This window comes from Ovis aries, chromosome 7 (genome assembly GCF_016772045.2).
Source record: "Ovis aries strain OAR_USU_Benz2616 breed Rambouillet chromosome 7, ARS-UI_Ramb_v3.0, whole genome shotgun sequence".
NCBI lineage: Eukaryota > Metazoa > Chordata > Mammalia > Artiodactyla > Bovidae > Ovis > Ovis aries.
The window spans coordinates 54,483,392-54,499,386 of record NC_056060.1 but is presented as its reverse complement, the minus strand read 5'-3'; the positions used below and the strand labels follow the sequence as shown (position 1 = coordinate 54,499,386).

Sequence of the window (15,995 nt, the reverse complement as noted above, 5' to 3'; positions counted from 1 at the left end):
TACGTAGGCAAAAATAGTCCTTTCTAAAGTTGATCACTTTAGAATAGCCATCCTTAATGGAATAGCTATCCTTAAATGCACTGAAAAGTGGCATACAAGTCTGTGTCTGTCTATGCTTCTTATATTGTTTATCTCAGCTGATAGTTGAGTGTTCAGTTCTGGAACCATCCTTCTATTTTTCCAAAAAGCTGAGAAAAGTAACTAGGAGAAAGCCAGCAGACCAGATGCAATCTAAAACCTACAAATTATTCCAGGACTTAAGCTTCTTGAAGGCTCTATTTTAAGATCCAGTACTTTTTTTTGTGTTTGTTTCAACAGGAGGGTTAGAGGATAGAAAATGCTTTATTGATAGAAAGTGGGAGCTGTTACTCCCCCCACCTCCTCCACTCCTCAAAACTAAAAAAAGAAAGCAAGGCCATTCAGTTCCTTGCCAGATCTGTAAAAAGCTCGTATCAAATGGGAAGACATTATTTCTAAGTGAGAAGCAAAACCTCTGTATCACTCTAAGTTTTCTACCATTTCCCACTTTGATGTGTGTGTGCGTGTGTGTGTGTTTAATTCAGATTTTTGAGCAATCACCTTCAGATGGATTTTCACGTATTAAAAAGAGGAAAACCACCTGAGCTGAGATCTCATCATTTCCTCCCTGTAAATAGGGGGTTCTGTTTAGCTGCCTCTTGGTGGCTAATTGGGAATTATACTGTGTGCAGTATACTTCTCATAATCCCAAGCAGAGCCAACTACATCTACACCAGTGATTACTACATTATCTGTTACCAAAGAGGCTGCAAACGCGGCCAGCCCAACTAGGACTGGCTCCTAGGTCATCACTCAGCGAGAAAATTGGGCAGGGGAAGCGCCAGCATTAGAGGCGTCTTCCCTAGAGATGAATCTGCGCCCCACACAGTTAGTTGTCAGTGCGGTGGTGACGGCCACACCTGGCAGAGGCCACAGCGCATCTCCTGAGAGCAGGGGCTGTGGCTCGGCCCAGAGTCGCTGCTGGGTGCAGCGGCGGCGGCGGCGGCGGCGGCAGAAGGAGCCGAGGCGCTCTGGGTAGAGGAGCCTGGGGATCGCAGCGTCTGTGCTGCATTCCCCAGAGCGGCCGCGGCAGCGCTTGGGAAGTTCCCAGCACGCACTCAGCTGCGCCGTTCCTCACCCTCAGTTGTTGATGAGCCTGGGCGCTCCTCAACACGCGGGGAGACAACCCTTTCTGCTTTCTTAGAGACAGAGATGAGAAATGAGCTGCCGAAGGGATCTGGCAAGGAGGAGAGTGAAAGGTAGTTTGGTGCCAGCAGCTAAGTTGTAGAATTGCTTTGGAGGCTGCCCCGGGAGCACAAGAGAATTTGACAAGAACAGACACCGTTGCAGACCCCAGGCGTGCCTGATTGCACTTGAGTCAGATCGCTGGGACGCAGCCTTCGCTCCAACTGTCTGTGGCCGAATAAAGGGAAGGAGACTAGAAACGGGATTGCAAAGTGATATTCCTGAAAGGAAAACACAGACACTCGAAAAGGAGGGGAGGGGGGGAACAGCCCAGCTGGTGTGTGCATTTTTTTTTAAAGGAGAATCCCTCAGGTATGTTCTCTTTTTCTCCATCAGCGCTGCCTCATCTGCATGGGATTATGTGTGTGTGTTTCCTGGTCGACTCTTTGTGTCTGCACTTTAATTCACAACCAGGGGGTTCTCCTAGTGTAGTAGATGAATTTATCAATGGTCAGCTCTCCTGTGTTTATAATATGGTTGGTTCTGTTGAGGATTATAGACTTCTCAGGCATTGCTTTATTTTAAATGCAGAATGATAAATGATTGCTTAGTTTCCGCTCAACTTTCAGGGCGAGACCTGCTCAGGGAAAAATAAAACTGAGATAAAACGCTAGGGCATTCTCTAAACCCTTGGGATTCGGGGGAAGGATGAGGGCTAAACAGTAAAGAAAAGTTGAGGGCTTCTAGGAAGGGGTTAAAAGCCAAGATGTCATAGACTAGTATTGTTGTCACCCAGGTGTTTTTCCAGCTCAGCATTCAGTCTGGAGCAAACTGAGCTTTACCAGTGGTTCTGCATTTCCAGCTCTTGATCAGTCCTTCAAGATCAAGATCCTGCAGATTGGCTTTCAAAAGATGAAATGCTTTAATTGTGTGCTTGGTTCTGTTTTACAATTGTTCTACCCTGCCGAAGGAGGCAGTCTAAAAAAAAAAAAAAAAAAAATCGCTCTGCTCCAACAGCTTGAGTAAACCCGAACTTCTGCAATTACATCATCGATACACTTGTATAATAAAGAGAAAAACAGATTATGGTAACAATAGTAATGTTGACTGCCTTTAGCACCTGGGCTGAGATGACAAAGCTCAAAGTCACTTTTCCTTATTAGGCTTTTAAAGGAAAAAAGGAAAGTTGTGGGTGAGTAGCACACATAAAATGAATTTTTGAAAATAACTTGTATTTCTTTAAAAACCTAAGACTATAAGTTTATCTCATTTTTAATTAATAATAAATGCAGTGCTTTAAAAATAGTCTTGACATCTTTTACACTTAAATATAGTATTATCATGAAAGAGGGTAAAATTAGTAGTACATTAAACATATATGTATTTTAATTCAATGAGCTTTACTAGGAGAGAGAAACAAGAGAATGATAAAGTTTGCTACTTTTTAATATATCAAAGTATTTTATTTTTAAGTGTTTTGTTAATACAGAGAGTTCATGCCCAAGCTGTAGGACACTGTTTTTTAATGATTGGTCCTACTTTATTAAGGTTTAAAGGTACAAATGAAATAGAAGTAAATGGGATTTAAATTACAATTTATGCGTACTGTAAAGTAAATCACCACCCTGCTCTTTTAAAACTAAAACCTCATTTTTGCCAAATGGTAACCATCTGGAGTGCTGATTTGGGCCACCTAGCAGAATGAGGAAATTAGTTCTTTCAAAATTCCATACATTACTATAATAACATCATCAAAATATGGTAAGCAATTGCCATCAGTTCCTGGGTCAGAGAAGTGATTTGGAAGGTGGACAACGAGTTGAATTTATGAGTGGAAAAAATTGTGTATTTCTTCTATGTTGACATCTTATGGGGAATGTTATAATATCTAGAGATGAAACACTATAGCAGCAATACAACAGTAGTTTTACTGAGTCCATTAAATGATTATTTTTCAAAGAAGTGAGTAAACCGAGCTAAGATAATTTAAAAGAATATTAGAACTCTCATTTACAAAGTTTTCTTTTCATACTACAATGGAGTTCTGTTGAAAAAATAATTTTTATGAATTATTTTATTGGAGGATAATTGCATTGCAATATTTTGTTGGTCTCTGCCATACATCGACATGAATCAACCACAGGTATACATTTCTCTCCTCTCATCTCCCACCCCATCCCATCCCTCTAGGTTTTGAAAGAGGATAAACAGGTATAGTTTATTTCCTAGTATTTGATTATTCATTGTTAGGCTTCCATTATAGAATGTGGTAACTTCTTCCAGAAATTATCATCAACACGTGATTCAATAAATCTGTGCCTCCATGAAATATGAGGTAAACATGTTAGATAAGCCTAGAGAATCCACTTTTCATATGCCTGTTGTTAACCAATTATTTCCATTTCTAGGCCATCTATCTACCCCTTTCTGTGGTTGTTAGTCTTAAATAATGAAGTAAATGTGTGATGCATAGATCTACTTGTTTAAGAGCACATGGAACATTGTAAACAGATGGCAACTGTGGTGATTCCTTTTTCAAAAACAAATTATATGAAGTATATGTGAGAGTGTGTGTGTGTGCGTGTGTGTGTGTAGGGGTCAATTGAGAAGGAAATAGCTTTTGTGTCTTGGATGATTTAGGACAAATCTGTGATCTTGAATATCTTTTTGCCAGTACTCAGTTTACTTTTATTTCTGTTGACCTACTCAGTTAATGCAACACATACACCCACCGTGAGTTTCCTTGGGCATTCTGTTACCTGTACATTATCTTCTACTTTTAATGCCATCAATTTCTATTATTCCTTCTTTCTGTTCCATTCTGTCTACTATGGAAGAACTTTCTCTAGAATCTCTGCAATGTGAGAATCATCTTCCCACCTGAAAAAAGAATTCTCTTTCAGCTAGAAACTTTGAGGTTTTAGAAATATATATGCCAAATTTATTTCTAAAACACACTTTTACAGGTCGAAACTCACTTTCGAACTGTATTATGACTTAAAGCCTAATATCAGTTTGCTTGAAACCATGCATTTAAAACGTCATTCAGCAACAATTTCAAGTTCAAGGCATCAACTTTGCATCTGTTGTAGTTGCCGTTGTTACAAATCCTTCTGTCTCTTAAGTTTTCTGTGCGTGGATGGCGAAGCTCCAATTCCCTTCTAGCTTAGAAAAGGGGGGATTTATTAATAGCCCTCTCAGTCTGTAGCTTTTGAGCATGCAGAAGACTGAGCTCCCACTTCTGTAATCTCTATGGAGATAATGATGCCACAGCAGTGTTTGCACCATTTGTCTTTTAAAGGGTAGTTAGGAGGACAGGTGGCATTGTAGCCTGGAGATTGAAAGTCCTCCAGAGGAGAAGTAGAAATGAAGACACACAGTCACTTCTCATTCTCTAGTGAAAATGATCCAGAGGCATGTGTATTTCACATATCCTCATTACATTGTCTAGTTTAGCCTCAGCATATAGAAATTGCTGTAATTTTGATATGGGAGAATATTTTGCATTATTTTGTCTATTTAGAGTATTAAAGTATTTTGTGGAAATAAATGTTGGTTAGCAAGATATAAACTCAATTTAAAAAATTATACTCAGGATTCTCAAAGTATTTTAAAAAGTGAAATATAAAAAAAGTAATCAGAGAAGATGGGTTTCTCTCTAAAATAGTTTCTTGTCTCTCTTACACTTTCACAACCTCATCTTTGTCCTGTTTCTTTTTTCAACAATCTTCATGGCCCAAGTCTTATGTAAAATGCCTTTTTTTCCCCTGCATATTCTGGCTTTTGAATATCTGGGTGCAGTATGTCTTCTTGGTAGACAAAAAGTGTTTTGGGTAGATATACTTTGTTTCCCGTATTGTTAAAGTTGAAATAGCCTACTCTAGAAGTAACTTTCCCAGGCTTTTTTTTTTTTAATTTAAATTTATGTATTTTAATTGGAGGCTAATTACTTTACCATAGTGTGTTGATTTTGCCATATTTTCTCAGGCTTTTTATACTTAAGGATAGGGAAGAAAAGAAAAAGAGCAAGCTAGGGATAACTATTTCTATTGTACAGATGTTTCTGTTGTACGTGCCTGATGACTTAGATGTGACCACTAAGTTGGGTTTCTGAGACAGGAACTGTAAATTTGATCCTAGAAAAACTGAGGGAAGAACAAACATACTTTGAATCATGTCATTGTGAAGTGGTACGTAATGGTGAAAACCTAAACAATTGCTTTATTTATGGGAACTACTTAGTAAAAATTGCGAATCAGATAGAGAACTGAAGCACACATTCTAATGAGAGTCCATTGCTTTTTGCTTTCTAGTAGAAAATACTGGAGTTGGTCAAATCCAAGTTCAGTCTCTAGCTGGCTGGGTAAACTCAGGCTATCATTTCCTAGTGTTGATTTTCTCCTATGTCATGGAAGACTTAACTGATGCTCCTGGAGACTCAGTTCTCAGACTCTGAAATTATATAAAATCTATGTAATGCAGACTCCATATGGTCGACTCCATTTGAAATGTAGCTACAGAATTACCTGACTCCAATTCATTTTTCCCAAGGCTTATAAATATCATTTACCTGCTTGATAAGTTGAACTTGTATGGATCTTTTTTGCACTTTTAGGAAATCTGATAGCTTGTTTTCCTTCACACAACTAGGTTATGATAAGTATTGTTTTGTTAATATTCCATATGACCTCATATTTTGTATAAGGCCCTGTATTTGAGAGTCATAAAATATTTGCTGCAGCTTTCATAGATGTTGAAATCCTGCCACATTAACAAGAAATATGGCATTTGGATACTTAGAATGACTTTGAATCATTCATAGAACAATTTTGTTGAGAGGTTTTAAAAATAAAGTGAGTGCAAATACCCTCCTTAGTCATTTGAATAGATTTACTCTCCTTCCAGCTGTCTTCTTCTGTATGGGCACACTCATGAGAACATGCTAGAAAAAAGGGGATTGAGGGGCTCTCTCTCATGGCTGAAGGCAGAGCATAGGAGATTTTATATTTCCTTCTTAATTTCCAAAAAGATTGATTGGCAAGAGGCAAAATATGTAAATTAATTTCATATATGTAAAAGTAAAAATTTAGTTCTAGTTGATTCTTAGAAAGTGATCCATAGGATTCCCAACAGAGTGTCAAAATATTCTTGGACAATAGGTGAAGAACATCTTTTTGATATAGTGAGTGATAAGACATATAATGTTTGATGGATAAGTACAAGTTACAGTAAACACATACATCGGTTGCTATCTTCCTCCTTTTAGCCTTAGGAGGGAGTGTTCTCTTGATCCTCTCTGTCTATTCACTATTTTGGTGAGCTGAATTTATTTAGTGGCATCTACTACCTCATTGAGGGGAATTACACTAAGGTGTTCCCACCAAAAATGAGGGAATCAGCTCTTCCAGTTTCTCCCAAACAGCTCCTTTTCCTGATTTCCTCAACCTCTCAGGCTCGAATCTCATATAATCATCACTGCCTTATGCTCCCTCATGTCCTATATTCAGTTACTAATCACATGTTTTCTCTGTATCATTTCTAGCCATGGATTCTTTCCTTGCCCTGTTGGCACCACCTTAGTTCAAGTTCCTGTCACTTTACAATCAGAATGCTGCACTAATCTTCCAATTGTTCTGTCATGAGCCTCTCCTCTGAGCATCTGTTCTGCATACTACTGCCAGATTCGTTGTCCTAAAAAATGCCTGGACCGTGGCACATGCCACTTTCTGCTCAGAAACTTTCAAGGACATCACATTGTATATGAAATGAAACCTCAAGTATGTAGTGTGGAAAAAATACACCTTTAGCAACCACATGCCAGAATGCCTTTTCAGCTTTACCTTTTAGTTCCTGATCAGTCTCTGCCCTAAGGAAACAGATCACTAATTAGGAAATTGGGTTTAGCATATATCCTATTGAAACTATGTAGAAAGTAAATAACTAATGAGAACCTACTGTATAGCATTGTGGTGACCTGAATGGGGAGGGAATCCAAAAACAAAGGAGAATATGTTTATGTATAGCTGATTCACTTTGCAGTGCAGTAGAAACACAACATTGTACAACAACTATGTTCCAATAAAAATGAAAAAAAAAATAGATTGCTCACAGTTTCCAAATACTGAAATTTTATACAATTCCATAGTACTAAGTTATTTGTATCATTCATTTACTAATGCATCATATACTTTCTCATGAGATTTCACCTTTGGTCTTGACCTATAGTTTAAACCTTTATTCTTGCACACAACTTAAAAAAATTCTAGCAAGACTATAAACACATTAAGTGTGTAAACTTTGACAAATTACTTAAATTTCTGCTTCTTAACTTTACAACCAGAAAATAATGGCACTGTAAAGTGTATTGCTTCATAGAGTTTTCAGGAAGATTAAATGAGATAATATAGATTAAATGTCCCAAGAATACTGGCTATTCTTAATTGTAGTTATGTTCATACTCCTAACTACCTTGTGTATGAAATGTACGTGCTTAGTAAATTTGTTTGCTATTGTGCTTAATTTGAATTCTATAATATTATCAGTTACTAAAGGGAAAGACTAGTAAGGGGAGGAGAGAGGGTGGCATACAAAATAGAATATAACAACAGCAAAAGACTAAAGTCAGAAGGAAAAATTCGAACTTCCATGGTGACTTAAGATAGTAATTTCTTAGCAGTTACATTTAGAGTAAACTAGAATGGCTTTGGATACTCCAATTTTTTTAAATCAAGGGCCCTGAGATTCTAACATTCTTATGTGTGTTTTCCATGATACAAAAGGAAGCAAATACTAATTATTTTATATGTTAGAGCAGATAAGGGTTTCATGAAGAGTCTAACACTGTAAAAAAGTCCCAAGAACAAGAAGAGAGATTAGAATATGATCACTGACCCTATTTTATTCTCATTTTTCAAAGGTCTGACTTCAGGAGGAACTCGGTAAATCTATGGTGAATGTCAGGATCTAGTATCCTAGCAGCTCATGAGCACAAGACCCAAAAGGCAGAAGACATGTAGCTTCAAGAGAGATGGCAGATGAACAGTTAAAAACAGGGGAGCTGCCTGCCTGACTTTATCTAGGTCAGAAGCATGTCATAGTATAGGTCTTTGTCAACTCCCCATGATGTTTGTCTTTCTGTTCTTAATCAGGGGTTCAGGGACTAAGTACTACTTTTTCAGTTTGCTGTTTCTAGTCACAGTACTTTCCTCATTGTCTCTAAGTCCCATATCCTCCTTCACTTCCTTTCATCATTTTTTTTAATTGGAGTGTATTATGTGTTAGTTTCTGCTGTACAGTAAACTGAATCAGCTGTATGTATACAAATATCATATATTAATGCATATATGTGGAAAATCCCTTGATCTAAATCTTCCCCTTTTAATTTCAGTTAATAATCTAGGATGTGTTCTGCCTCTCTCCTATTTAGGCCAGTGGGACACCCAATTTGTGTCCACGTTATTGGTCTTTACCATCCTGGCTTCTGCTTTTATGACATCCAGCTCCCATTGGATTTAGCAATAGCCACAATTATGTGAAGAAATCCAGAGAATTCCCAATGGTCCTTTTTAGTTTTCTAGAAGGAATTCTTAGAGCATTTGTTTATTCCAAGATGGGAGGCAGTATAGTTGATTATAGACAGCTGTTTTTACTTGTGACAATTTGTTAGAGAAAAATTTCCACCCCAAAAAAGAGCACATGAAGAGTCTGAGCAAAACCTGCACTGAATTCTTTGGTTGATCTTGAAATCTCTAAATTTCTCAATAATGACGGTGAAAGGAAGGGATGTCAGTTAGGAGGGGCAAAGAATAGCCAACTTTAGAATCTATGGAGAGAAAACTTGAGCCTAGCTCTGAAAGTTTTCTTTGTGAGTTATGACCTATATAAATATATATATGAAGTGAAGTGAAGTGAAAGTCGTTCAGTTGTGTCTGACTCTTTGTGACCCCATGGACTATTCGGTCCATGGAATTCTCTAGGCCAGAATACTGGAGTGGGTAGCTGTTCCCTTCCCTTCTCCAGGAGATCTTTCCAATGCAGAGATCAAACCCAAGTCTCCCACATATAAGCATATATATATATATGTATGCCCATATGTATATACATTTATTTATTTTTTTCTTTTTGGTTGTACTGGGTCTCTTTTGCTGCACGTGGTCTTTCTCAGGTTGGGACAGTCTGGGGCTACTCTTTGTTGTGATGCTTGGGCTCTAGGAACATGAGGTTCAGTAGTTGCAGCTTGCAGACTCATTAGCCGTGTGAGCCTAGCAGTCATGGCACATGAACTTAGTTGCTTTGTGGCATATGGAAGAAGCCCATGGAGAATCCCAAGGATGGCAGAGCCTGGTGGGCTGCGGTCTATGGGGTCACACAGAGCTGGACACGACTGAAGTGACTTAGCAGCAGCAGCAGCAGCACCATGAGAGAAATCCATGAGTTACTAACTTTTATATTGCATGCATGCTCAGTCTCTCAGTCATATCTGATTCTTTGCCACCCTGTGGACTGTAGCCCATGAGGGTCTAGTCCATGGGATCTCCAGGCAAGAATACTGGGGTACATTGCTATTTTGTCCTATATGGGATCTTCCAGACCCAGGGATTTAACCTACAGTCTCTTGCATTGGCAGGCAGATTCTTTAAAACTAGGGCCACCTGGGAAGCCAGGTGTTATGTTATGTTTTTCTTCAGACACTTGACACCATAGTTCAGTTTAGTTCAGTCGCTCAGTTGTGTCCGACTTCTTGTGAACCCATGGACCACAGCATACCAGGCCTCCCTGTCCATCACCAACTCCCAGAGTTTACCCAGACTCATGTTCATCAAGTTGGTGATGCCATTCAACCATCTCAACCTCTGTCATCCCCTTCTCCTCCTGCCCTCAATCTTTCCCAGCATCAGGGTCTTTTCAAATGAGTCAGTTGTTCACATCAGGTGGCCAAAGTATTGGAATTTCAGCTTCAACATCAGCCCTTCCAATGAACACTCAGGATTGATCTCCTTTGGGATGGACTGGTTGGATCTCCTTGCAGTCCAAGGGACTCTCAAGAGTTTTCTCCAACACCACAGTTCAAAGGCATCAATTCTTCAGCGGTCGACTTTCTTTAGAGTCCAACTCTCATATCCATACATGACTACTGGAAAAACCATAGCCTTGACAAGATGAGCCATTGTTGATAAAGTAATGTCTCTGCTTTTTAATATGCTGTCTAGGTTGGTCATAACTTTGCTTCCAAGGAGTATGCGTGTTTTAATTTCATGGCTGCAGTCACCATCTGCAGTGATTTTGGAGCCCCCCAAAAATAAAGTCAGCCACTGTTTCCACTGTTTCCCATCTATTTCCCATGAAGTGATGGGACCAGATGCCATGATCTTCGTTTTCTGAATGTTGAGTTTTAAGACAACTTTTTCACTCTCCTCTTTCATTTTCATCAAGAGGCTTTTAGTTCCTCTTCACTTTCTGCCATAAGGGTGGTGTCATCTGCATATCTGAGGTTATTGATATTTCTCCTGACAATCTTGATTCCAGCTTGTACTTCTTCCAGCCCAGTGTTTCTCATGATGTATTCTGCATATAAGTTAAATAAGCAGGGTGACAATATACAGCCTTGACGTACTCCTTTTCCTCTTTGGAACCAGTCTGTTGTTCCATGTCCAGTTCTAACTGTTGCTTCCTGACCTGCATGCAGGTTTCTCAAGAGGCAGGTCAGATGGTCTGGTATTCCCATCTCTTTCAGAATTTTACATGGTTTATTGCTTGACACCATAAGCCTTGATTAATTTCTCTCATAGTTGGTTCCAGTTGTCTGCAGTACAGGCTCCACCCCAAGCAATTAATTGCTGATTTGAATTTGGAATATAAAGCTTTCCTCTGTGAGAAAGGAAAAGATATTTCTTAGAATGCAGAAAATATTAAAAGTCCACAAGACATAACACAAATTTCAAATCTCAAAGTGTAATTATAATTATAAAACTCTAGATGTGGTTTTAAAAAAAAATTATAGGAATACCAAGAAAGTACTTGTGAAAATACTTAAAATTTCTGGATGCCTATTTTTAAAATTGTTTCTCAGTTAATCCACATATTGTCTCAGTTTTCATTGTCAACTCTGGCTCTCAGCTCAGTTATCTAAAATGTCTCAAGGACAGATTTATTGTAGTGTTAAATACTAAATGAAAATGGACCAAAAAATAATTCCTGTTCATATTTTCTTGCAAAAAATGTGTTACTATATGTCTGTGAATATTAAAGCATGATAAAACCAAACTATCTTGAACTAATGGAAAGATACTATGAACTCCTTTTGATCAAGAATCCAAACACTAGTGAACAATTAACTAATTTGTGATAATATCTTTAGAATCAGGATAGATATAATAGATATAGGTTATAATGCTATTCACACATTAATATATCTTATGTTTGCAATATTGTACAATAATGATATCATTAAAATGACATGATAGATACTCAAGTTTTCCCCCAGTGCTTTCCACATTATGAAATATTAATTTATGCTTATCATGATTGATTTTTATTTAATACTTTTTAATTATTTGAAATCAATTAGATGTGTTGGATGAATTGTCATTTTCTATTTAGTTAAATAGCATAGTCTCAATGATGAGGGATGACTATCTGGGTAATTAGAATCCTATTTATTTGATGAGAGGTAGTAAAAATGACTTTGGAACATAATTTAATTCCTTTATAGGCTGGTTATCAGCACTAAGGGAACTGTTATGTCCCAAGATCACAGACCTAGATCTTAACATATTATCTTCATGTGGAAAACAATCAGTCATAAAGAGAGATATAAAAAAATTATTGTACAAAAGCCGTCTATTTTCTCAAGAAAGCAATTCAAAGCCAGTATCCTCCTGAAGGGAAAATAAAACATCAACTCCATGAATGAAAGACAGTACATTTTTCATATTTCTGAGTACCAGCAGGCTTCTCTTAATTACACGTTGCTTAGATCACAACTAAGAAATTAGTCTGTGGGTCCTGAAGACTCAGCAGGTAACTCAGGAAAAAGCTGGGGCAGGAGTGTCGCAGACAACAGGAGAAAGCCAAACTTGGGTTTAAAACATGCCCACACAACACACATTTCAGAAATCCCAGGACAGCAAGGTGACTGTGTCTATGTTTCTTTTTCTTGCTGTGTGCCTTAGGCTGCCTGGGGGACAGCTCCTGTCCCTCTCTGATTGAGAGGTGTATATCCTGCCTCTTGAACTGCTGCCCTTGTCTTAAACTAGACAAACTACACAAAACTTGTAGTCTAGGGAATTCCTTCTGGGTTGATTACAGAGCTGTGACCAGGTTTTGCAGAAGTGAAGCAAGTTCAGTTTCAGACAAGAGGTGTCTTGGTGGTTTTACCATGTAGTGACCTGTGCAGAGAACAAAGGACTTGGCTTTCCCAGCACCTCTCTCCCTCACCATCAAGTTGGGTCTGAATTTCCAGTGCCGTTCTCTTCACAGGCTGGTGAGCTCCTTGAGGACAAGGCTGGTGTCATTTTTATCCTTACTGCAAAACTGGTAGAATGCTTACAGACATTAGTTGCAAAGGAAAGAAAGAACTAGTAAATGGAAAGGGTTCAGATGGGGTATGAAAATAGCAGTTTTCTGTGTTTGAGATTATTAACAATAAAAGAAAATGCTTAAAAGATTCTTTCTTGGTAGCTCATTTCAAAAAGAGGGGATGACGTAGATTGTGATAGTTGATCAGAGAGAATATTCCAGGCAGTGAATGTTGTAGGTCAAGAGGAGAAAACAAAGTCATGAATGGAGGGCAGCAAGCTGTTGTGTTGCTATTTAAGAAGCCTTTGGTCACTTTGGTAGGCTCTACAGAAGGAGTGTACAAATGAATAAATAGAGGATCTGCCATCAAAAGCTCTTACATCTCTTGGGGGAGCGAAAAGTAAATACAAATTATTATACAGGGAACGAATTAAGGGTAGGCTGCCAAAGAGGTGAATGTGAATGTGGGCTAAGCATAAACTACAAATGGAAGGAATGAATTCTAAGACTCCCATTGCAACAGTAATGGTCTGATGAGGAGGAAATGCAAGTTCAGTCTATTCAAGCAAAGACGTAAAGAAATATCTTGGGAGAGAGTATATAGTAATGAGTAGGGCTGTTGGGAGGTCTGAATTTCATGGAGTAGGATCACTTTTTGGTGAAATAGGTTGGATAGAAAATACTGTTTTTTATTAAAATTGCTTGCTTAATTAATCCTCCTTGTTAATGTACTTATTATTATCAACTTATTAACAAATAATTTACTAATTCTGATTATACAGAGGTCCTAGTGGCTCAGTGGTAAACATTTCATGTGTCATTACAGCAGGTGCAGGAGACTTGGGTTTGATCTCTGGGTCGGGTGATTCCCCAGAGGAGGGCATGGCAAACCACTCTAGTATTCTTGCCTGGAGAATCCCATGGACAGAGAAGCCTGGCGGACTGAAGTCCATGGGATCGCAAGGACTCAGACACCACTGAGCATGCAGGCAGGGGTTGTTTTTGTTTTGCCCACCATTGTGTTCCCAAACAGTGCAGATCACAACCAAAGCTAGTGTTCAATAAAAATTTGTTGGTGAATGAATAAAGTGCTGTTATCTTCACACTGTTTGTATTTTTAAAAGTTTTGACTCCAAATTTGTAAGTAGTTAGATTCCTTTTGAATATATCTTTTAGTTTTTAATCTGCATAGAGCACCATGCACCACGCTGGAACTGGTGTTACAAAGAATTGTCTTTCAAAGAAGAAGCCTAGAGCCTCATTAGAGAGAGAAGATATAGGCAGGTATCATCTTGGTGAGAATAGAACATTAGAGGATCAGTTGAGCTGTTCCTTTAGTGTCAGCATATTGTTCAGTATTTTGGAGTCTGTTGAATAAGTACCTTCTCTCCAAACTGTGATCAGATATATCTCACCTGCACATTTTGGTTCAGTCTGCATTTATCAGTGAAGGCAAAGTTATGCAACCTTAATTACAGTCTTGGGAAACTGTCAGCAAATTCCAATTAACAAGTATTGCTTAATTGTTAAAGAAAGATTAGATAGTCTGTCTTGGTTTCCGCCTGAAATAATATCCTGGTAAGAAATTCATGGATATAAATAAAAAAATAATAAATCAGTTAATCATTCGCCTAAACAATTCCTAAAGACATCAAGGCAGGGAAGTAGTCTTGAATTAAAACTGTAACTCCTCATGCTTCCCCTGTTTTGCCATTAAATCTATAGATTTCTTCTTTGGCAAACATAGGATTTGTGCTTTGTTTATTATGGAATATAAAACCTGTTTCTTTTTCTTTTTTTAACTGTTGAATACAAACACAACCCAAATACAAACTACAGGGAGGATTATTTATGTTCAGAGGTCCCTTAATTTATATACCATATGGATTTTTAAATTATCTGCAAGTTAATATCAATGTTAAATTTTCTAGGGAGCTAGCTTTTTGTTTTCTGGAAAACTGTGCAAAGTACCTTTGTAAAGCACGTATCAATCCACTGACTTACTTGCTTTTTAAGTATTAAATTGCTTATTTTGACACATAACTGGACTTTTTTTTTTTAAAACAGTGACAGCATGGTTGCTGTGTCCTCTTTTTTTTTTTTTTTTTTTTTACTTTACAATACTGTATTGGTTTTTCCATACATTGACATGAATCCACCACAGGTGTACATGAGTTCCCAACCCTGAACCCCTCTCACACCTCCCTCCCCATATCATCTCTCTGGGTCATCCCAGTGCACCAGTCCCAAGCATCCTGTATCCTGTATCGAACCTAGACTAGTGATTCGTTTCTTACATGATAGTATACATGTTTCAATGCCATTCTCCCAAATCATCCTACCCTCTCCCTCTCCTACAGAGTCCAAAAGTCTGTTCTTTACATCTGTGTCTCTTTTGCTATCTCGCATACAGGGTTATCATTACCATCTTTCTAAATTCCATATATATGTGTTAGTATACTGTATTGGTGTTTTTCTTTCTGGATTACTTCACTCTGTATAATCAGCTCCAGTTTCATCCACCTCATTAGAACTGATTCAAATGTATTCTTTTTAATGGCTGAGTAATACTCCATTGTGTATACGTACCACAGCTTTCTTAAGATTAGATCTCAATTACAGGAGAAAAACTATTAAAAATTCCAACATACGGAGGCTGAACAACACGCTTCTGAATAACCAATAAATCACAGAAGAAATCAAAAAGAAATCAAAATATGCATAGAAATGAATGAAAATGAAAACACAACAACCCAAAACCTGTGGGACACTATAAAAGCAGTGCTAAGGGGAAAGTTCATAGCAATATAGGCATACCTCAAGAAACAAGAAAAAAGTCAAATAAATAACCTAATTCTACACCTAAAGCAGCTAGAAAAGGAAGAAATGGAGAACCCCAGGGTTAGTAGAAGGAAAGAAATCTTAAAACATTAGGGCAGAAATAAATGCAAAAGAAACAAAAGAGACCATAGCAAAAATCAACAAAGCAAAAAGCTGGTTCTTTGAAAGGATAAATAAAATTGACAAACCATTAGCCAGACTCATCAAAAAACAAAGGGAGAAAAATCATATCAATAAAATTAGAAATGAAAATGGAGAGATCACAACAGACAACACAGAAATACAAAGGATCATAAGAAACTACAGTCAGCAATTATATGCCAATAAAATGGACAACTTGGAAGAAATGGACAAATTCTTAGAAAAGTACAACTTTCCAAAACTGAATCAGGAAGAAATAGACAATCTTAATAGACTCATCACAAGCACAGAAA

The 15,995-nt window shown here is 37.8% G+C and overlaps 1 protein-coding gene across 1 annotated transcript in view; it reads left to right on the top strand.

Annotated features, from left to right (window-relative positions):
• Positions 1-829: 829 nt before the first annotated feature.
• Positions 830-15,995, top strand: part of UNC13C (unc-13 homolog C) — a 706,632-nt gene continuing 691,466 nt past the window's right edge. The window contains exon 1 of the mRNA XM_060417920.1: positions 830-1,575. The gene's annotated coding sequence lies outside the window, so the exon portion shown is untranslated. The remainder of the gene's footprint in view (positions 1,576-15,995) is intronic.